Genomic DNA, 23,331 nt, shown 5'->3' with positions numbered 1-23,331 from the left:
GGGATTTAGCTCCAAGACTTCCAAGCTCCAAACTTGCTTAAAAACACTCAAAAACCTTTGTGGAACCTTAAAACTCAAAGAAAATGGTGGGGATTGAAGGAAAAACACAAGATTTGGGAGAGGGAGGTCGGAAGCTTGCTGTGGCTGAAAATGGGAGAAAACTCTCCCATTTCGGCTAAGTGCCCCTTTTATAGGTGGCTGGCCAGGCCACGTTCGGGGGCCGAAAGTGCCTCCGCATGCATGCAAGGTTCGGTGGCCGAATATAAGGTTCGGCGGCCGAACCTGCACTTCCCTCACTCATGCTTTCGGGGGCCTAACGTGCCTCCTAATCACATGCATGTTCGGCGGCCGAACTTGGCTTTCGGCGGCCGAACCTGGGTTTTTCCTCCAAAGATTTTTCATGCAAAAACTCATTTAACTTCTTACTTAAAAACATGAAATACATGAAAACATTTCATAAAATCATAGTTTTACCCTTCTAGAGGTTTCCGACATCCGAGATTCCACCGGACGGTAGGAATCCCGATACCGGAGTCTAGCCGGGTATTACACTCACAGCCAGGTCCTCTGTCGATATTGAAGACGACGACAATGAAGTGGCAGGCGACGACTGATTGATAAGAGCAAATGCAACTACAGCTGCAACGACAACGAAGGAGAAAGCTGGTGATGGTGAGGACATGGTCTATAGTCACCTCTAAATTCTCGGAGATTGAAAGGATTGTAAAAGGTTAAAAAACTATGTTTAACGGTTTTTGACGTGGCAAAGGAGTTTTTTTTATTTCTTTATGTAACGACCCGAAAATCAAACCGCTACCAGCGCTAGGATCCGGGTCGACTTAAGGCCGCCGGGACCCGTAGCAAGCCAAACATACATCCTGGAAACCTGTTTAATCCCATACATGATCAAGAACATACATAAAAATTTAAAACTTTTCTTTCATACATTCTATCATACGCCAAACTCAACCTGTGCATGCACTGAACATATACATAATCATATCTTGACCTCTCTGTGGGATCTCATCAATGCCCCCAATGGGTGGCATAACATATGTTGAGTTGGCTAAACATAGTCATCATAAAACCTCTAAGATCATGTATTAAAAGGGACAACAACATCCATAGGGTCAAGCACATATTCTAATCCTCAATATCTTTATACATAACATGACTGTTCAACTTTACATCATTATACAATTTATCATGTCCACTTTCTAACTATTACAAACATAAGACTTTACTCTTCTTGACTTCTCTGTCTAGCCCGCACCTGCAATCCTGGGGGATTAGGGAAAAGGGGTGAGCTACTAGAGCCCAGTGAGAAGAATAATAGAAAACAATATTTAAATCTCATGCCATTATGTAATGCAACACATTACAACTAATCACATCTCGGATGGTATTGTCACCAATAGTCCTCTACATTCCAAAGTGCCGGGACGTAGAATGGGTACAACCGGTCTTTCTCTTAACATAGCATATCATACATACCAATGTGCCAGGGACGTAGAATGGGTACAACCTGGACTTTCTCTTACATAGTGCCAGGGACGTAGAATGGGTACAACCTGGACTTCCATACCATCTCATGCTGTAGCATCATCATACCATATGAGGACTAAAGGATCATTCAATAACCAATCCACATCAACATCATAAATGCAATGCAACATATTCGTGAATTCTAATGCAAACAACCTAATTCATCACATGGCATTCATGATGCATGAACATGCTCAACTGTATAATTCATTTGCTTTAAAAACATAAAGGTTTATTCTACTCACCTCTGGCCGAAGCTTTACTGACTCAGAAGCAGCTGAACTCACTGCTAGGGTCCTCGGTTCCTCGGGTCCAAACCTACACAGGTGGACTCAAATGATGGACCAAACAACTAGAACATAACTCTAAAAACATCCCCCAAAAACCCCCTAAAACACCTCAAAACAATCATGCAAAAACATGCAAAGGAAGGCAGAATAGGGCAGGTTCGGTGGCACCTTCGGCGGCCGAAAGTCCCAGACAGAGACAAAAGTCTCTTTTCGGGGGCAACTTCGGCAGCCGAAAGGCCTGCCTCCCCAGCCATGTTCGGCGGCCGAAAGTTCCTTCGGCTGCCCAACCTGGTTTCTGCCAAAGGGCAGAAACTTGGCTCCTTTATGCACATTTGCCTCCCAAATCTTTCAACATGCATATAACTCATCCAAATCATGCAAATATACATACATTGGCTCCTAGGGGCTTCAAACTAACTTAAACCCCAACTACAACACACAACAACAACTCAAATCCAACATACATGCTCAAAACATAACATTAACTCAAAAATCTAACTATGAGCTAAACATGCGTTCTACCCCATAGATCTTGCATAAAACTTACTTTAAACATGAAATGAGCTTAAGATCGGCTCTTACCTCTTGAAGATCGAGAGAGAGACGTCCTAAACTCGAAGGTGGGAGATTTTGAGTTCTTGAACCTCAAAGCTCCAAAACTTGCTTTAAACTCGAAAATCTTCAAAACAAAGCAAAAGCTTGTGAAAAACTTGAAAGATTTGAAGGAAAGAACTCAAGGATGGTGAGGAATGGCAGAAGGACTCACCTTGGCCGAAAATGGGGAAAAAGCTCGCCCGTTTTCGGCTAAGGGACCCTTTTATAGTGGCTGGCCAGGCCACGTTCGGGGGCCGAAAGTGCCTCCGCATGCATGCCATGTTCGGCGGCCGAACCTGGACTTTCCTCACTTATGCCTTTGGGGGCCTAAAGCACTCCCGAAGTGCATGCATGTTCGGCGGCCGAACTTTGAGTTTCGGCGGCCGAACCTGAGTTTCCTCCAATGGTGTTTTTATTCAAAAACTCATTTCCTCTTTACTTAAAATCATCAAAAACATTAAAACATTTCATGGAAACATGGTTTTACCCTTCTAGAGGTCTCCGACATCCGAAATTCCACCGGACGGTAGGAATTCCGACACCGGAGTCTAGCCGGGTATTACATTCGCCCCCCCTTAAGAACATTCATCCCCGAATGTTCCTTAACTAGCACATGCATAACATACACATAACACACATGAAATGTAATACCCGGCTAGATTCCGGTATCGGAATTCCTACCGTCCAGTGGAATCTCAGATGTCAGAAGCCTCTAGTAGGGTAAAACCATGTTTTCATAAAATGTTTTAATGTGTTTTATGTTTTAAGCATGAAAGAAAATGAGTTTTTGCATGAAAATAGCATTAGAGGAAAACTCAGGTTCGGCCGCCGAACCTCAAGTTCGGCCGCCGAACCTCAAGTTCGGCCGCCGAACATGCATGCGTTGCAGGTGTGCTTTAGGCCCCCGAAAGCATAAGTGAGGGAAGTCCAGGTTCGGCCGCCGAACCCCAAGTTCGGCCGCCGAACATGGCATGCATGCGGAGGCACATTCGACCCCCGAACGTGGTCTGGCCAGCCACTATAAAAGGGTCCCTTAGCCGAAAACGGGCGAGTTTTTTCCCCATTTTCGGCCAAGGTGAGTCTCCGCCGCCCCCTCACCCATCTTTAATGTTTTTCCTCTAAATCTTTCAAGGTTTTCACTTTGTTTTGAAGATTTGAGCTTTTGAGCAAAGTTTTGGAGCTTGGAGGTTCAAGAACCCAATCTCTCCCAACTTCGAGTTTAGGTCGACTCTCTCTCGATCTTCAAGAGGTAAGAGCCGATCTTAAGCTCATTGCATGTTTTAAGTAAGTTTTCAGTAGATCTATGGGTTAGAATGCATGTTTAGGTTATGGTTATGCTTTTGGAGTTTATGGGTATAAATGTATGTTCATGAACAATGTGATCTTCTTGATGTGTTGTAGATGGGGTTTATGTTGGTTTGAGGCCCCTAGGAACATGTATGCTTGTGTTTGTGTGTTGTAGAATAGGTTTGATGCATGTTGGAAAGGTTTGGAGGCGAAATGTGCATAGGGAGCCAAGTTTCTGCCCTTTGGCAGAAACCAGGTTCGGCAGCCGAAGGACTTTCGGCCGCCGAACATGGCTGGGGAGGCAGCCTTTCGGCTGCCGAAGCTTGCCCCCGAAAGGGAGACTTTCATCTCTGTCTGGCAGTTTCGGCCGCCGAAAGTGCCGCCGAACATGCATGAGTTTTGTCTCTGTCTGGGAGTTTCGGCCGCCGAAGGTGCCGCTGAACCTGCTTGACTTTCGGCTCTGGAGGGACTTTCGGCCGCCGAACCTGCCGCCGAAAGTGCCCTGTCCAGGCCTTCCTTGCATGTTTTTGTATGGTTGTTTCATGATGTTTTAGGGGGTTTTTGGGGAATAGTTTATAGTTATGTTCAGGTATGTTTGGTCCCTCATTTGAGTCCACCTGTGTAGGTTCGGACCCGAGGAACCGAGGACCCCAGCAGTGAGTTCAGCTGCTTCGGTGTTGTCAGAGTCAGCCAAAGGTGAGTGGAACTAAACTTAATCTTTTAAATTAAATGTTTTATCATGTTTCATGCATCATGATTATGCAATAGGATGATTGCATTAGTTTCACGAATATGCCGCATTGCATCGATTGTTGTTGATGTGGGTGAATGTTGGATGACCCAATTAGTCCATGACAGGAAGACCAGGACCCCATTCTACGGCCTGGCACGGTTATGGGACTCGAAGACCAGGAGCCCAGAGGAGGCCCTGGGGCAAATGGTAAGTAATGTATGTTATGACAGGAAGACCAGGACCCCATGCTACGGCCTGGCACAATGTTAGCTTGGACTAATTGGTGACAAGTTCACCCAACCCTTATGTGAATTGCCTGTGTTATGATGCATTTCATTGGAGCATAGTGTTAATATGTTTTATAGTTCTTCTCACTGGGCTTTTAGCTCACCCCTCTCCCTTTACCCCCAGGCTTGCAGGTACTGTATAGAGCGGAAGTCCGGATAGAGTAAAGAAGTCATGTTTATGTAATAGCTAGTAATGGACATGATCAAATTGTAATGTAATGCCTTAAGTACAGTATAGTTATGTAATGATGTTTATGGATGATTAGAGGTGTGCTTGACCATAGACGTTGTAATCCCTTTTAATACATGATCTTGGTTATTTTATGTCATTTATGTAAACCAACTCAGCATATGTTGTGTCACCCATTGGGGGCACTAATGAGATCCCACTGAGGGATCAATGTTATGATTATGTTAAGTATATGTATATGCACAGGTTGAGTTGGCATATGAATGGAAAGAAAAGTTTTATTTTTTATTATTTTTTTTTTGTATGTTGTTGATCATGTATGGGATTAAGCAGGTTTACAGGATGCATGTTAGGCTTGCTACGGGTCCCGGCGGCCTTAAGTCGACCCGGATCCTAGCGCCGGTAGCGGTCCGATTTTCGGGTCGTTACAGAATGGTATCAGAGCCTTAGGTTCATATGGTCGGACCTAGAGTGTCGGGCTCATAGATGTCATAGAAGGTCAAGCACAATAGGAAAGATCATGTCCACTAGGATAGGATGTGGAGTCCTGTCTTGTATGATGATGTGAAATGCCATGATAATATGCATGTGCATTAATGATATGCTATGATATGTGATGTATGTGATGCGGGTTCATGTGTGCCCACATGAACCATATGATGCTAATGTTTGCTTGTGATGTGCACTGTTTTTCAGAAAACAGGATGAGGGGAACTCGTCGATCAGCAAGATTGACTGGAGTGCCACCTGAGGATGAGGGCATGAGCGCCCGTCCTCCAGCATTGCCTAGGGCAATGTCTAGTAGGTCTAGCAGAGAAAGAGCAGTAAGAGACCCTAGAAGGTCTTTGGATCTGGGTAGAAGGTCTTTGGATCTGGGTAGAAGCAGATCAGTCAGAGGAACAGTTCAGGGAGGAGCGTCAGAGGACATGGGGGATGATATGGATGTAGAGCAGAGGAGGGATGGCAGTCTGGGAGTTAGCATGTCCGAGGAAGGTATGGGAGAGTCCCAAGGAGGCACTCAGGCCTCGGGATTTGTTCAGCCACCCCACTACCCACACTTCTCACAACATCCCGGGTATTCGATGGGAGGTACATCGGATTACCCTAGCTTCACTCCTTATCCCACACAAATGCCATACCCACCATACTACCCACCATACTCACAGTACCCAATGTATCCACCCCCACCTTACTATCCAAATCCAGTAAACCCTACCTCAGAAAATGTTGCACCACCTCCACCACCTACAGAACCAGCAGCCCCAGTTGCTCAGCCATTTAGACCTAGCTCAGCCAGTGGGAGCAAGGTTAAGATGACTGACTACATGAAATTGGGTGCTCCCCAGTATGAAAAAGGGGATGACCCATTTGTATATCTTGAAAGGGTTAAAGTGATCACAGAGGAGATTGGGGCTGATGACAGTAGAGCCATTCAGATGGCTGGGTTCACGCTTAAGTGCAAGAAGGCACGAGAGTGGTTCAAGAATTATGTGAACCCGAGAGTGGACAGCATGTCCTGGGAAGAGTTTGCAAATGAGTTTGCAGGTTGGGCTTTTCCCGATAGTTCAAGAGAACTGAAGATGATAGAGTTTGAACAGTTGAGGCAGACAGAGGATATGAGCGTAGAGGAGTACACCGACAGATTCTTGGAGCTGTTGCCTTTTGCTGGGCAGAGTCTGGACACAGATTCGAAAAGGTCAAGGAGGTATGTCATGAAACTTCATTCCAGGTATTCCTTCTTGATCCAGTCAGTGGACAGGGAGAGCTTCCATGCCATAGTAGATATGGCCAGGAAAATGGAGGCCAGTGCCATCGTTCAGGGGACAATTAAGCAGTCAGTGGCACAATCTTCTGGTTCAAAAACTCTGGGTGGGGGAAGGTTAGATCCCTCTACCCTGAGTGCAGCAGCTTCAGGCAGTAAGAGATGGGGTAAGCCCAAGGGTAAGAAGAATAAGTTCTGGAACAAGGTTAAGTCCAGTCTGGGATTTGGGAGTGGCTCAAGCTCTGGTGCGGATAATGTAGTTTGTGCGAGGTGTGGTAGGCTACACAAAGGAGTATGTCGGTTTGGGACGAACGCCTGTTTCAGATGTGGTCAGGAGGGGCATATGGCTCGAGATTGTCCAAGAGCAGTCCCGATGGCTCAGTCCCAACAGACAGCTTCAGGCAATGTAGCGCAGCCAGCAGCTCCAGCCATGACTCAGGCCAGTGGCAGAGGCAGAGGGAGAGCAGCAGCCTCTTCTTCAGCGGGTTTCAGAGATGAAGGTCCATCAGCTCCAGCACGGATCTTCACAATGACACAGCAGGAGGCAGATGCATCTAACACCGTAGTGGCAGGTAACTTAATTATTGGTTGTTCAGATGTGTATGCCTTGATGGACCCTGGTGCATCTCATTCTTTTATTGCTCCGAGAGCCGTGGGGAGGTTAGGTCTGATGACTTCTGGGTTAGAGTGTCCTCTCTGGGTCAGTGGACCCAAGTGTGATCCATCAGTGGCAGAGTCAGTCTGCCAGTGTAGTCCTGTGTTTGTTGAGGGAAGATGCTTGTCCGCCGACCTAGTGGTTCTAGATTTGACAAATTTTGACGTCATTCTAGGGATGGACTGGTTATCTACCCATGGTGCTACCTTGGACTGCAGGGACAAGGTAGTCAGGTTCAGAGGTCAGGATGGGTCTGAGGTTGTCTTCAGAGGAGACAGGAGGGGTACACCTAGAGGTCTGATATCAGCTCTTCAGGCTCGTAGGTTGCTCAGGAGGGGATGTCAGGGGTATTTGGCTCATGTAAGAGAGCTTAGCAGTCAGGTTAGAGAGCCCGTCTCAGTGCCAGTGGTTAGGGAGTTCTTAGATGTGTTCCCAGACGAGCTGCCAGGTTTACCACCTGCTAGGGAGATAGAGTTCGAGATAGAACTGATGCCTGGAACCCGATCGATCTCTATCCCTCCCAACAGGATGGCGCCAGCAGAATTGAAAGAGTTGAAGGAGCAGTTACAGGAGCTGGTAGACAAGGGCTTCATCCGACCAAGTACCTCACCCTGGGGTGCTCCAGTTTTGTTTGTGAGAAAGAAGGATGGATCCCTTAGGCTTTGTATCGACTACAGGCAGTTGAACAAAGTCACTACCAAGAACAAGTACCCATTGCCAAGGATCGACGATCTATTCGACCAGCTAGCAGGAGCGGATTGTTTCTCCAAAATAGATCTGAGGTCCGGGTATCATCAGTTGAGGATCAGGGAAGAGGACGTGCCAAAGACAGCTTTCAGGACCAGATATGGGCATTTTGAGTTCCTTGTGATGCCGTTCGGGTTAACCAACACCCCTGCAGCATTCATGGATCTCATGAATAGGGTGTTTAGTCAGTACCTGGATCACTTCGTTATTGTCTTCATAGATGATATCCTAGTGTATTCCAAGAATGCAGAGGAGCATGCCCATCATCTGAGGATGGTTCTACAGACCTTGAGGGAGCATGGCTTGTATGCCAAGTTCTCCAAGTGTGAGTTCTGGCTGAGGAGCATTTCCTTCTTGGGGCATGTGGTGTCAGAAAATGGTATAGAGGTAGACCCCAAGAAGGTAGAAGCTGTGGCTAACTGGCCTAGACCCACTTCAGTGACAGAGATTAGAAGTTTCTTGGGTTTGGCAGGTTACTACAGGAGGTTCGTTCAGGACTTCTCGAAAATAGCAGCTCCCCTGACTAGACTGACCAGGAAGAATCAGAAGTTCATGTGGACTGACCAGTGCGAAGAGAGTTTTGAAGAGCTTAAGAAGAGGTTGACTTCAGCACCAGTTTTAGCTCTGCCATCTAGTGATGAGGACTTTACAGTCTTTTGTGATGCGTCCCGTGTGGGACTGGGTTGTGTACTGATGCAAAATGAGAGGGTGATTGCTTATGCTTCGAGGCAGCTAAAGAAGCATGAGTTGAATTACCCCACACATGACCTTGAGATGGCAGCAGTAATCTTTGCACTCAAGATGTGGAGGCACTACCTCTATGGGGTAAAATGTGAGATCTTTACAGATCATAAGAGCCTGCAGTACATCCTGAGTCAAAGAGATTTGAACTTGAGACAGAGGAGATGGGTAGAGCTGCTGAGTGACTATGATTGCAAGATTCAGTATCATCCGAGTAAGGCGAATGTCGTGGCAGACGCCCTAAGCCGGAAGTCACTAGGCAGTCTATCCCACATCACGGCAGAGAGGAGACCAGTGGTGAAGGAGTTTTACAAGCTCATTGATGAAGGTCTACAGTTGGAGTTGTCTGGTACAGGTGCCTTGGTTGCTCAGATGAAAGTGACACCCGTGTTTCTGGAGCAGGTGGCTCAGAAACAACATGAGGACCCAGAGTTAGTGAAGATTGCCAGGACTGTTCAGTCAGGCAAAGACAGTGAGTTCAGATTCGACAACAAGGGGATCCTCCGCTATGGGAGTCGTTTATGTGTACCAGATGACATAGGGCTAAAAGGAGACATTATGAGAGAGGCTCATAATGCAAGATACAGCATTCACCCCGGAGCCACCAAGATGTATCAGGATCTGAAGAAAGTTTATTGGTGGCCAGCTATGAAGAGAGAAGTGGCACAGTTTGTGTCAGCCTGCGAAGTTTGTTAGAGGGTGAAGCTGGAACATCAGAAGCCGGCTGGAATGCTTAACCCGCTACCTATTCCAGAGTGGAAATGGGAGAATATAGCTATGGACTTCGTAGTGGGGTTACCGGCGTCGTCCAACAGATTGGACTCCTTATGGGTGATTGTGGACAGACTCACCAAATCTGCTCACTTCATCCCTGTCAGGAGTGGCTACTCTGTGGACAAATTGGCGCAGGTGTATGTTGAGGAGATAGTCAGACTGCATGGGGTTCCTGTTTCTATAGTGTCAGATAGAGGACCCCAGTTCACCTCCAGGTTTTGGCGGAGTCTGCAGGATGCCATGGGTACTAGATTGGATTTTAGCACTGCCTTCCATCCACAGACAGACGGACAGTCAGAGAGGACCATCCAGACCATAGAAGATATGCTAAGAATGTGTGTGCTGGACTTTGGCGGTTCTTGGAGGTAGCATTTACCTTTGGTGGAGTTTGCCTACAATAACAGCCATCATGCTAGCATCGGGATGGCTCCATATGAAGCTTTATATGGGAGGAAGTGCAGGTCACCTGTTTGCTGGGAGGAAGTTGGAGATAAGGCCTTGGCAGGGCCTGAGTTAGTAGAGATCACCAGCAGGGTGGTACCCTTAATCAGAGAAAGAATCAAGACTGCTGCAAGCAGACAGAAGAGTTATGCAGACATCCGCAGAAGGCTAGTAGAGTTTCAGGAGGGGGATCTGGTATTGCTCAAGGTGTCTCCAATGAAAGGAGTGGTTCGGTTCGGGAAGAAAGGTAAGCTGGCTCCGCGGTACGTCGGACCCTTTGAAGTCTTGCAAAAGATTGAGAATGTATCGTACAAGCTGGATTTACCTGCTTCAATGGAGAGAATCCATCCGGTTTTCCATGTTTCTATGTTGAGGAAATTTGTGTCAGATCCGGGCAAGGTTCTTAGTGAGCCTGATATGGAGATCCAAGAGGATCTCACCTATGTTGAGCAGCCGGTACGGATCCTAGACACCCAGATCAGAAAGCTAAGGAACAAGGAAATCCCGATGGTGAAGGTCCTTTGGAACCACCACAATCTGGAAGAGTGCACTTGGGAGACACGGGAGTCTATGCTCCGGCAATATCCTCATCTCTTTTAAGGTTAGTCTCTATGTGTTTTATGTGTATAATATCTTGTATGCTTTGCATGAGCTAGTTGAGGAACATTCGGGGACGAATGTTCTTAAGGGGGGAGAATGTAATACCCGGCTAGACTCCGGTATCAGAATTCCTACCGTCCGGTGGAATCTCGGATGTCGGAAGCCTCTAGTAGGGTAAAACCATGTTTTCATAAAATGTTTTAATGTGTTTTATGTTTTAAGCATGAAAGAAAATGAGTTTTTGCATGAAAATAGCATTAGAGGAAAACTCAGGTTTGGCCACCGAACCTCAAGTTTGGCCGCCGAACATGCATGCGTTGCGGGTGTGCTTTAGGCCCCCGAAAGCATAAGTGAGGGAAGTCCAGGTTCAGCCGCCGAACCCCAAGTTCGGCCGCCGAACATGGCATGCATGCGGAGGCACATTCGGCCCCCGAACGTGGTCTGGCCAGCCACTATAAAAGGGTCCCTTAGCCGAAAACGGGCGAGCTTTTTCTCCATTTTCGGCCAAGGTGAGTCTCTGCCGCCCCCTCACCCATCTTTGATGTTTTTCCTCTAAATCTTTCAAGGTTTTCACTTGTTTTCACTTTGTTTTGAAGATTTGAGCTTTTGAGCAAAGTTTTGGAGCTTGGAGGTTCAAGAACCCAATCTCTCCCAACTTCGAGTTTAGGTCGACTCTCTCTCGATCTTCAAGAGGTAAGAGCCGATCTTAAGCTCATTGCATGTTTTAAGTAAGTTTTCAGTAGATCTATGGGTTAGAATGCATGTTTAGGTTATGGTTATGCTTTTGGAGTTTATGGGTATAAATGTATGTTCATGAACAATGTGATCTTCTTGATGTGTTGTAGATGGGGTTTATGTTGGTTTGAGGCCCCTAGGAACATGTATGCTTGTGTTTGTGTGTTGTAGAATAGGTTTGATGCATGTTGGAAAGGTTTGGAGGCGAAATGTGCATAGGGAGCCAAGTTTCTGCCCTTTGGCAGAAACCAGGTTCGGCAGCCGAAGGACTTTCGGCCGCCGAACATGGCTGGGGAGGCAGCCTTTCGGCTGCCGAAGCTTGCCCCCGAAAGGGAGACTTTCGTCTCTGTCTGGCAGTTTTGGCCGCCGAACATGCATGAGTTTCGTCTCTGTCTGGGAGTTTCGGCCGTCGAAGGTGCCGCCGAACCTGCCTGACTTTCGGCTCTGGAGGGACTTTCGGCCGCCGAACCTGCCGCCGAAAGTGCCCTGTCCAGGCCTTCCTTGCATGTTTTTGTATGGTTGTTTCATGATGTTTTAGGGGGTTTTTGGGGAATAGTTTATAGTTATGTTCAGGTATGTTTGGTCCCTCATTTGAGTCCACCTGTGTAGGTTCGGACCCGAGGAACCGAGGACCCCAGCAGTGAGTTCAGCTGCTTCGGTGTTGTCAGAGTCAGCCAGAGGTGAGTGGAACTAAACTTAATCTTTTAAATTAAATGTTTTATCATGTTTCATGCATCATGATTATGCAATAGGATGATTGCATTAGTTTCACGAATATGCCGCATTGCATCAATTGTTGTTGATGTGGGTGAATGTTGGATGACCCAATTAGTCCATGACAAGAAGACCAGGACCCCATTCTACGGCCTGGCACTATGTAAGGAAAGACCAGGACCCCATTCTACGGCCTGGCACGGTTATGGGACTCGAAGACCAGGAGCCCAGATGAGGCCCTGGGGCAAATGGTAAGTAATGTATGTTATGACAGGAAGACCAGGACCCCATGCTACGGCCTGGCACAATGTTAGCTTGGACTAATTGGTGACAAGTTCACCCAACCCTTATGTGAATTGTCTGTGTTATGATGCATTTCATTGGAGCATAGTGTTAATATGTTTTATAGTTCTTCTCACTGGGCTTTTAGCTCACCCCTCTCCCTTTACCCCCAGGCTTGCAGGTACTGTATAGAGCGGGAGTCCGGATAGAGTAAAGAAGTCATGTTTATGTAATAGCTAGCAATGGACATGATCAAATTGTAATGTAATGCCTTAAGTACAGTATAGTTATGTAATGATGTTTATGGATGATTAGAGGTGTGCTTGACCATAGACGTTGTAATCCCTTTTAATACATGATCTTGGTTATTTTATGTCATTTATGTAAACCAACTCAGCATATGTTGTGTCACCCATTGGGGGCACTAATGAGATCCCACTGAGGGATCAATGTTATGATTATGTTAAGTATATGTATATGCACAGGTTGAGTTGGCATATGAATGGAAAGAAAAGTTTTAATTTTTTTTTTTTTGTATGTTGTTGATCATGTATGGAATTAAGCAGGTTTACAGGATGCATGTTAGGCTTGCTACGGGTCCCGGCGGCCTTAAGTCGACCCGGATCCTAGCGCCGGTAGCGGTCCGATTTTCGGGTCGTTACATGAAACATACAAGAACTAATCTTAGAAAAGATAAGGGTATTGCTGGAGCATGGACTCCCGTGTCTCCCAAGTGCACTCTTCCATATTATGGTGGTTCCATAGGACTTTCACCATCGGGATTTCCTTGTTTCTTAGCTTTCTGATCTGGGTGTCTATGATCCGCACTGGCTGCTCAACATAGGTGAGATCCTCTTGGATCTCCACATCAGGCTCACTAAGAACCTTGCCCGGATCTGACACAAATTTCCTCAAAATTGAAACATGGAAAACCGGATGGATTCTTGCCATTGAAGCAGACAAATCTAGCTTGTACAACACATTCCCAATCTTCTGTAAGATTTCAAAGGGTCCGATGTATCGCGGGGCTAGTTTATCTTTCTTCCCAAAGCGAACCACTCCTTTCATTGGAGACGCCTTGAGCAATACCAGATCCCCCTCCTGAAACTCTATCTGCCTTCTGCGGATGTCTGCATAACTCTTCTGCCTGCTTGCCGCAGTCTTGATTCTCTCTCTGATTATAGGTACCACCCTGCTGGTAACCTCTACTAACTCAGGCCCTGCCAAGGCCTTCTCTCCAACTTCCTCCCAACAAACAGGTGATCTGCACTTCCTTCCATATAAAGCTTCATATGGAGCCATCCCGATGCTAGCATGATGGCTGTTATTGTAGGCAAACTCCACCAAAGGTAGATGCTGCCTCCAAAAACCGCAAAAGTCCAGCACACACATTCTAAGCATATCCTCGATAGTCTGGATGGTCCTTTCTTACTGTCCGTCATTCTGGGGGTGGAAGGCAGTGCTGAAATGTAACCTAGTACCCATGGCATTCTGCAGACTCCGCCAAAACCTGGAGGTGAACTGGGGCCCTCTATCTGACACTATCGAAACAGGAACCCCATGCAGCCTGACGATCTCATCCACATATACCTGCGCCAACTTGTCCACAGAGTAGCCACTCCTGACAGGAATGAAGTGAGCAGATTTGGTGAGTCTGTCCACAATCACCCATATGGAGTCCAATCTGTTGGACGCTGCCGGTAACCCCACTACGAAGTCCATAGCTATATTCTCCCATTTCCACTCTGGAATAGGTAGCGGGTTAAGCATTCCAGCCGGCTTCTGATGTTCCAGCTTCACCCTCTGACACACTTCGCAGGCTGACACGAACTGTGCTACTTCTTTCTTCATTACTGGCCACCAATAAACTTTCTTCAGATCTTGGTACATCTTGGTGGCTCCGGGGTGAATGCTGTATCTTGCATTATGAGCCTCTCTCATAATGTCTCCTTTTAGCCCTATGTCATCTGGTACACACAATCGACTCCCATAGTGGAGGATCCCCTTATTGTCAAATCTGAACTCACTGTCCTTGCCTGACTGAACAGTCCTGGCAATCTTTACTAACTCTGGGTCCTCATGCTGTTTCTGAGCCACCTGCTCCAGAAACACGGGTGTCACTTTCATCTGAGCAACCAAGGCACCTGTACCAGACAACTCCAACTGTAAACCTTCATCAATGAGCTTGTAAAACTCCTTCACCACTGGTCTCCTCTCTGCCGTGATGTGGGATAGACTGCCTAGTGACTTCCGGCTTAGGGCGTCTGCCACGACATTCGCCTTACCCGGATGATACTGAATCTTGCAATCATAGTCACTCAGCAGCTCTACCCGTCTCCTCTGTCTCAAGTTCAAATCTTTTTGACTCAGGATGTACTGTAGGCTCTTATGATCTGTAAAGATCTCACATTTTACCCCATAGAGGTAGTGCCTCCACATCTTGAGTGCAAAGATTACTGCTGCCATCTCAAGGTCATGCGTGGGGTAATTCAACTCATGCTTCTTCAGCTGCCTAGAAGCATAAGCAATCACCCTCTCATTCTGCATTAGTACACAACCCAGTCCCACACGGGACGCATCACAAAAGACTGTAAAGTCCTCATCACTAGATGGCAGAGCTAAAACTGGTGCTGAAGTCAACCTCTTCTTAAGCTCTTCAAAACTCTCTTCGCACTGGTCGGTCCACAGAAACTTTTGATTCTTCCTGGTTAGTCTGGTCAGAGGAGCTGCTATTTTCGAGAAGTCCTGAATGAACCTCCTGTAGTAACCTGCCAAACCCAAGAAACTCCTGATCTCCGTCACTGAAGTGGGTCTAGGCCAGTTAGCCACAGTTTCTGTCTTCTTGGGGTCCACCTCAATCCCATTCTCTGACACTACATGCCCCAAGAATGAAATGCTCCTCAGCCAGAACTCACATTTAGAGAACTTGGCATACAAGCCATGTTCCCTCAAGGTCTGCAGAACCAACTTCAGATGATGGGCATGCTCCTCTGCATTCCTGGAATACACTAAGATATCATCTATGAAGACAATTGTAACGACCCGAAAATCCGGACCGCTACCGGCGCTAGGATCCAGATCGACTTAAGGTCGCCGGGACTCGTAGCAAGCCTAACATACATCCTGTATAGCTGGTATAATCCCATACATGATCAAACATAAGCATAAACTTTAAAACATAAAACTGTAAACTTCTTCTTTAACCCGTTTGACCTGTGTATGCACTATGACTGAACTCATAGAACCCCTAGGGTCAGCATACCCTTTGTCAAACTCGGTCCATCACATGAAATGACATAAAATAAAACTCATGTATAAAGGGATTAACCAACTCGGGCCAAGCACAATACTATAATTCTGAACATATAACATAATATCATTATGCAATACAACTCTTTTTACATCAATACATAACCTTACATTACATCATGTCCACTACTATTCTATTACATGTCAAGACCATAACCATATCTCGTCGTCTTCCTGAACTACCTCTGACCCTGCAAACCTGGGGTTAGGGGAGAGGGGTGAGCTAAAAAGCCCAGTGAGCAGAAACCATAAAGAAAACAGTTCATTTTAACGTATGCTATCATGAAATGCATCACATCACAAACATATCACATCAAGGATGAATTTGTCACCCATAGCCCTCTACGTGTCGTAATACGTCCAACTATACCAGGGGCGATGAGGCCACACCTAGTATTCGCTTACTTAACTCATATCATAACATGTCCGACTACACCAGGGGCGATTAGGCCTCACCTAGTGTTCGCTTACATAACATAGTGCCAGGGGCGACCTGGTCTTTCTATCTCATATCATACCATGGCATATCATATCATATCATATCGTATTGAGGGCTAAAGGATCATTCAAGATTCATCCACATCAACAACATATTATGCAATGCATCATATTCGTGAATACTAATGCAATACAACCTACTACATATCATGGCATTTTATGATGCATGAACATGCTTAACATTTGATTTACTTTAAAACATAAGGTTCAGTTCCACTCACATGAGACTAGCTCTGGACTATCTCTGAAGCAGTTGACACTGCTAAGCACCTCGGTTCCTCGGGTCCGTTCCTACACAGGTGGACTCCAATAAGGGACCAAACATACATAAACATAACTCTACTATACTCCCCAAAAACCCCCTAAAACATCCTGAAAACATCACATAAAAACATGCAAGAAAAGTCTGGACAGGGCACTTTCGGCAGCACCTTCGGCGGCCGAAAGTCCAGACAGATCCGAAAGTCAGGCACTTTCGGCGGCACCTTCGGCGGCCGAAAGTCCCAGACAGATCCGAAAGTCCTCTTTCGGAGGCAAGCTTCGGCAGCCGAATGCTGCCTCCACAAGGGGGTTCGGCGGCCGAAAGTCCCTTCGGCGGCCGAACCTGAGTTTCTCCCGAATGGCAGAAACTCAGCTCTCCTATGCACATTTCGCCTCCCAAGCTCAAATCATGCATACCATTTAACCAAAACATGCATACAAGCTCCTAGGGGCCTCAAACAAACATATACCCTATCTACAACACTTCAAACATACTCAAACATGCCACATTGTTCAAAAATCACATAAAACCTAACATAGCTCAACTAACTCAAACATGCATTTCTACCCCATAAAACTTCATAAAACTTATTTAAAACATACTATGAGCTTAAGATCGGCTCTTACCTCTTGAAGATCGAGGGTTGAGGAGATCTAAACTTGGAGATGGGAGAAGTTCCAACTTTTGGTCTCCAAGCTCCAAAACTCGTTCTAAGCTCAAAGATCTTCAAAACCAAAGTTATAAACTTGTAAAAATCATGGAAAAAGGAAGGAAAAACTCAAGATTGGGGAAGGATGGCGGAATGCTCACCTTGGCCGAAATGGGGAGAAAAAGCTCGCCCGTTTTCGGCTAAGGGACCCTTTTATAGGTGGCTGGCCAGGCCACGTTCGGGGGCCGAATGTGCCTCCGCATGCATGCTATGTTCGGCGGCCGAAGGTTAAGTTCGGCGGCCGAACCTGGACTTCCGTCGTTCATGCTTTCGGGGGCCTAACGTGCCTCCAAAACCCATTCATGTTCGGCGGCCGAACTTGACTTTCGGCGGCCGAACCTGAGTTTTCCTCCAAGGACTTTTTCATGCAAAAACTCATTTTATTTCATACTTAAAACATTAGAATACATGAAAACATTTTATAAAAACATGATTTTACCCTTCTAGAGGTTTCCGACATCCGCGATTCCACCGGACGGTAGGAATTCCGATGCCGGAGTCTAGCCGGGTATTACAACAATAACAAAGTGATCTAGGTACTGACTAAACACTCTGTTCATGAGATCCATGAATGCTGCAGGGGCGTTAGTTAACCCGAACGGCATTACAAGGAACTCAAAATGCCCATATCTGGTCCTGAAAGCTGTCTTTGGCACATCCTCATCTCTGATCCTCAGCTGGTGGTACCCAGATCTCAGATCTATTTTGAAGAAACAACCCGCTCAGGCTAGCTGGTCAAATAGATCGTCGATCCTAGGCAACGGGTACTTATTCTTGGTAGTGACTTTGTTCAACTGCCTGTAGTCGATACAAAGCCTAAGGGATCCATCATTCTTTCTTACGAACAAAATTGGTGCACCCCAAGGCGAAGTGCTCGGTCGGATGAAGCCCTTTTCTACCAACTCTTGCAACTGTTCCTTCAATTCTTTCAACTCGGCTGGAGCCATCCTGTAGGGAGGAATAGAGATCGGTCGGGTTCCAGGCATCAATTCTATCTCGAACTCTATCTCCCTAGCAGGTGGTAAACCTGGCAGCTCGTCTGGGAAGACGTCTAGAAACTCTCTAACCACTGGCATCGAGGCGGGCTCTCTAACCTGACTGCTAATCTCTCTCACATGAGCCAAATACCCCTGACATCCCTTCCTAAGCAACCTACGAGCCTGAAGAGCTGATATCAGACCTCTAGGTGTACCCCTCCTGTCTCCCCTGAAGACAACCTCTGACCCATCCTGAACTCTGAACCTGACTACCTTGTCCCTGCAGTCCAAGGTAGCACCATGGGTAGATAGCCAGTCCATCCCTAGAATGACATCAAAATCTATCAAATCTAGAACCACCAGGTCGGCAGACAAGCATCTTCCCTCAACAAACACAGGACTACACTGGCAGACTGACTCTGCCACTGATGGATCACACTTGGGTCCACTGATCCAGAGAGGACACTCTAACTCAGAGATCATCAACCCCAACCTCTGGACGGCTCTCGGAGCAATAAAAGAATGAGATGCACCAGGGTCCATCAAGGCATACACATCTGAACAACCAATGACTAAATTACCTGCCACCACGGTGTTAGATGCGTCTGTCTCCTGCTGAGTCATCGTGAAGATCCGTGCTGGAGCTGATGGACCTTCACCTCTGAAACCCGCTGAAGAAGAGGCTGCCCCTCTCCCTCTGCCTCTGCCGCTGGCCTGAGTCATGGCTGGAGCTGCTGGCTGAGCCACACTGCCAGAAGCTGTCTACTGAGACTGTGCTCCAAAAGCTGCCCTAGGACACTCCCGAGCCATGTGTCCCTCTTGCCCGCATCTGAAGCAGGCTGCTGTCCCAGCCCGACAAACTCCCCTGTGTAGCCTACCACACTTTGCACAAACTGCATTATCTGCGCCAGAGCTTGAGCCACTCCCTAGTCCCAGACTAGACTTGACCTTGTTCCAAAACTTGTTCTTCTTGGGCTTCCTAGTGGTGTTACTCCACTTTTTGCTACCTGAAGCTACTGCACTGAAAGAGGAAGAGCCTGGGGTCTTAGAACCAGAAGGCTGTGCCACTGACTGCTTAACTGTTCCCTGAACAATGGCACTGGCCTCCATTTTCCGGGCCATATCCACTATGGCGTGGAAACTCTCCCTGTCTGCTGACTGGATCAAGGAGGAATATCTAGAGTGGAGTTTCATGATATACCTCCTTGATCTTTTCTGATCCGTGTCAAGGTTTTGCCCTGCAAATGGCAACAGCTCCAAGAATCTGTCTGTGAACTCCTCTATACCCATCTCATCAGTCTACCTCAATTGCTCAAACTCTATCATCTTCAGCTCCCTTGAACTATCTGGGAAAGCCCATCCTGCAAACTCGTTTGCAAACTCCTCCCAAGACATGCTGTCTACTTTCGGGTTCACATAATTCTTGAACCATTCTCGTGCCTTCTTGCACTTAAGAGTGAACCCAGCCATCTGAATGGCTCTACTGTCATCAGCCCCAATCTCATCCGTGATCACCTTAACCCTCTCAAGATACACAAACGGGTCATCCCCTTTTTCATACTGGGGAGCACCCAACTTCATGTAGTCGGTCATCTTGACCTTGCTCCCACTGGCTGAGCTAGGTCTAGAAGGTTGGGTAACAGGGGCTGCTGGTTCTGTAGGTCGTGGAGGTGGTGCAACATTTTCTGAAGTAGGGTTTGGATAGTAAGGTGGGGGTGGATACATTGGGTATTGTGAATATGGTGGGTAGTAGGGTGGGTATGGCATCTGTGAGGGATAAGGGGTGAAACTAGGGTAATCCGATGTACCTCCCATCGAATACCCGGGATTTTGTGAGAAGTGTGGGTAGTGGGGTGGCTGAACAAATCCCGAGGCCTGAGTGCCTCCTTGGGACGCTCCCATTCCCTCTTCTGACATACTAACTCCCAAACTGCCATCCCTTCTCTGCTCTACATCCATATCATCCCCCATGTCCTCTGACGCTCCTCCCTGAACTGTTCCTCTGACTGATCTGCTTCTACCCAGATCCAAAGACCTTCTAGGGTCTCTTACTGCTCTGTCCCTGTTGGACCTGCTTGACATTGCCCTAGGCAATGTAGGAGGACGGGCACTCATGCCCTCATCCTAAGGTGGCACTCCAGACAATCGTGCAGATCGACGAGTTCCTCTCATCCTGTTTTCTGAAAGGCAGCACATAACAAGCAAACATTAGCATCATATGGTTCATGTGGGCACACATGAACCCTCATCACATACATATCATTCATATCATAGCATTAATGCACATGTATATAATCATGGCATTTCACATCATCAAACAAGACAGGACTCCACATCCTATCCTAGTGGACATGATCTTTCCTATTGTGCTTGACCTTCTATAACATCTATGAGCCCGACACTCTAGGTCCGACCATATGAACCTAGGGCTCTGATACCATTCTGTAACGACCCGAAAATCGGACCGCTACCGGCGCTAGGATCCGGGTCGACTTAAGGCCGCCGGGACCCGTAGCAAGCCAAACATACATCCTGGAAACCCGTTTAATCCCATACATGATCAAAAACATACATAAAAATTTAAAACTTTTCTTTCATACATTCTATCATACGCCAAACTCAACCTGTGCATGCACTGAACATATACATAATCATATCTTGACCCCTCTGTGGGATCTCATCAATGCCCCCAATGGGTGGCATAACATATGTTGAGTTGGCTAAACATAGTCATCATAAAACCTCTAAGATCATGTATTCTAATCCTCAATATCTTTATAAATAACATGACTGTTCAACTTTACATCATTATACAATTTATCATGTCCACTTTCTAACTATTACAAACATGAGACTTTACTCTTCTTGACTTCTCTGTCTAGCCCGCACCTGCAATCCTGGGGGATTAGGGAAAAGGGGTGAGCTACTAGAGCCCAGTGAGCAGAATAATAGAAAACAATATTTAAATCTCATGCCATTATGTAATGCAACACATCACAACTAATCACATCTCGGATGGTATTGTCACCAATAGTCCTCTACATTCCAAAGTGCCAGGACGTAGAATGAGTACAACCGGTCTTTCTCTTAACATAGCATATCATACATACCAATGTGCCAGGGACGTAGAATGGGTACAACCTGGACTTTCTCTTACATAGTGCCAGGGACGTAGAATGGGTACAACCTGGACTTCCATACCATCTCATGCCGTAGCATCATCATACCATATGAGGACTAAAGGATCATTCAATAACCAATCCACATCAACATCATAAATGCAATGCAACATATTCGTGAATTCTAATGCAAACAACCTAATTCATCACATGGCATTCATGATGCATGAACATGCTCAACTGTATAATTCATTTGCTTTAAAAACATAAAGGTTTATTCTACTCACCTCTGGCCGAAGCTCTACTGACTCAGAAGCAGCTGAACTCACTGCTAGGGTCCTCGGTTCCTCGGGTCCGAACCTACACAGGTGGACTCAAATGAGGGACCAAACAACTAGAACATAACTCTAAAAACATCCCCCAAAAACCCCCAAAAACACCTCAAAACAATCATGCAAAAACATGCAAAGGAAGGCAGAACAGGGCAGGTTCGGCGGCACCTTCGGCGACCGAAAGTCCCAGACAGAGACAAAAGTCTCTTTTCGGGGGCAACTTCGGCAGCCGAAAGGCCTGCCTCCCCAGCCATGTTCGGCGGCCGAAAGTTCCTTCGGCTGCCGAACCTGGTTTCTGCCAAAGGGCAGAAACTTGGCTCCTTTATGCACATTTGCCTCCCAAATCTTTCAACATGCATATAACTCATCCAAATCATGCAAATATACATACATTGGCTCCTAGGGGCTTCAAACTAACTTAAACCCCAACTACAACACACAACAACAACTCAAATCCAACATACATGCTCAAAACATAACATTAACTCAAAAATCTAACTATGAGCTAAACATGCGTTCTACCCCATAGATCTTGCATAAAACTTACTTTAAACATGAAATGAGCTTAAGATCGGCTCTTACCTCTTGAAGATCGAGAGAGAGACGTTCTAAACTCGAAGTGGGAGATTTTGAGTTCTTGAACCTCAAAGCTCCAAAACTTGCTTTAAACTCGAAAATCTTCAAAACAAAGCAAAAGCTTGTGAAAAACTTGAAAGATTTGAAGGAAAGAACTCAAGGATGGTGAGGAATGGCGGAAGGACTCACCTTGGCCGAAAATGGGGAAAAAGCTCGCCCGTTTTCGGCTAAGGGACCCTTTTATAGTGGCTGGCCAGGCCACGTTCGGGGGCCGAAAGTGCCTCCGCATGCATGCCATGTTCGGCGGCCGAACTTGAGGTTCGGCGGCCGAACCTGGACTTTCCTCACTTATGCCTTCGGGGGCCTAAAGCACTCCCGAAGTGCATGCATATTCGGCGGCCGAACTTTGAGTTTCGGCGGCCGAACTTTGAGTTTCGGCGGCCGAACTTTGAGTTTCGGCGGCCGAACCTGAGTTTCCTCCAAGGGTGTTTTTATTCAAAATCTCATTTCCTCTTTACTTAAAATCATCAAAAACATTAAAACATTTCATGAAAACATGGTTTTACCCTTCTAGAGGTCTCCGACATCCGAAATTCCACCGGACGGTAGGAATTTCGACACCGGAGTCTAGCCGGGTATTACACTTTAGCCACATAAAATATGCCATATATATGTTTTATTGGAAAATCTGCTAGAAACTCACTCTGAGTAATTATTCAAACAAATATTTAAATATTAATAATTTTTTTAAAATAAACTAAAATTTAATGAGAATAATAAAACAGTAACCTAAGTTCAAATAACCGTAAGTTAAATTTATCTTTATATTATAATATATTTTTCAATCGAATTCTCCCGTACATTGAATTTCGTAAACCCATAATAGTTTTGTATGTTTTTTTTTTATCCCTTTTTGATAATCCATAATTCCTTGGTCTATTTTAGATTTTTATTCTTAATATCTTCCTCCATTTCAATTAAAACAAAATAAAATATTTCATTATTTCAAATTTATTCTTTAATGTAAGTTGTAATGTATGAACTTCACACATTCAAGGCAAATTTTTAAATTTTTTTGTCTAGTTTTTAGGTGTTGAATCTTTTTCTTGTCAAATAAGTTAGAAAATGTTAGATATATATTTAGTAGCAGCAATATAATACTCATATTATAA

General features: G+C 46.0%; 1 pseudogene; it reads right to left on the bottom strand.

The window, feature by feature from the left end:
• LOC110605425 overlaps nt 1–23,331 on the bottom strand; it is a 73,527-nt pseudogene that overhangs the window by 16,396 nt on the left and 33,800 nt on the right.

This window comes from Manihot esculenta, chromosome 17, assembly GCF_001659605.2.
Source record: "Manihot esculenta cultivar AM560-2 chromosome 17, M.esculenta_v8, whole genome shotgun sequence".
NCBI classification, from domain to species: Eukaryota; Viridiplantae; Streptophyta; class Magnoliopsida; order Malpighiales; family Euphorbiaceae; genus Manihot; species Manihot esculenta.
This window is presented reverse-complemented; position numbering and strand designations above follow the sequence as displayed.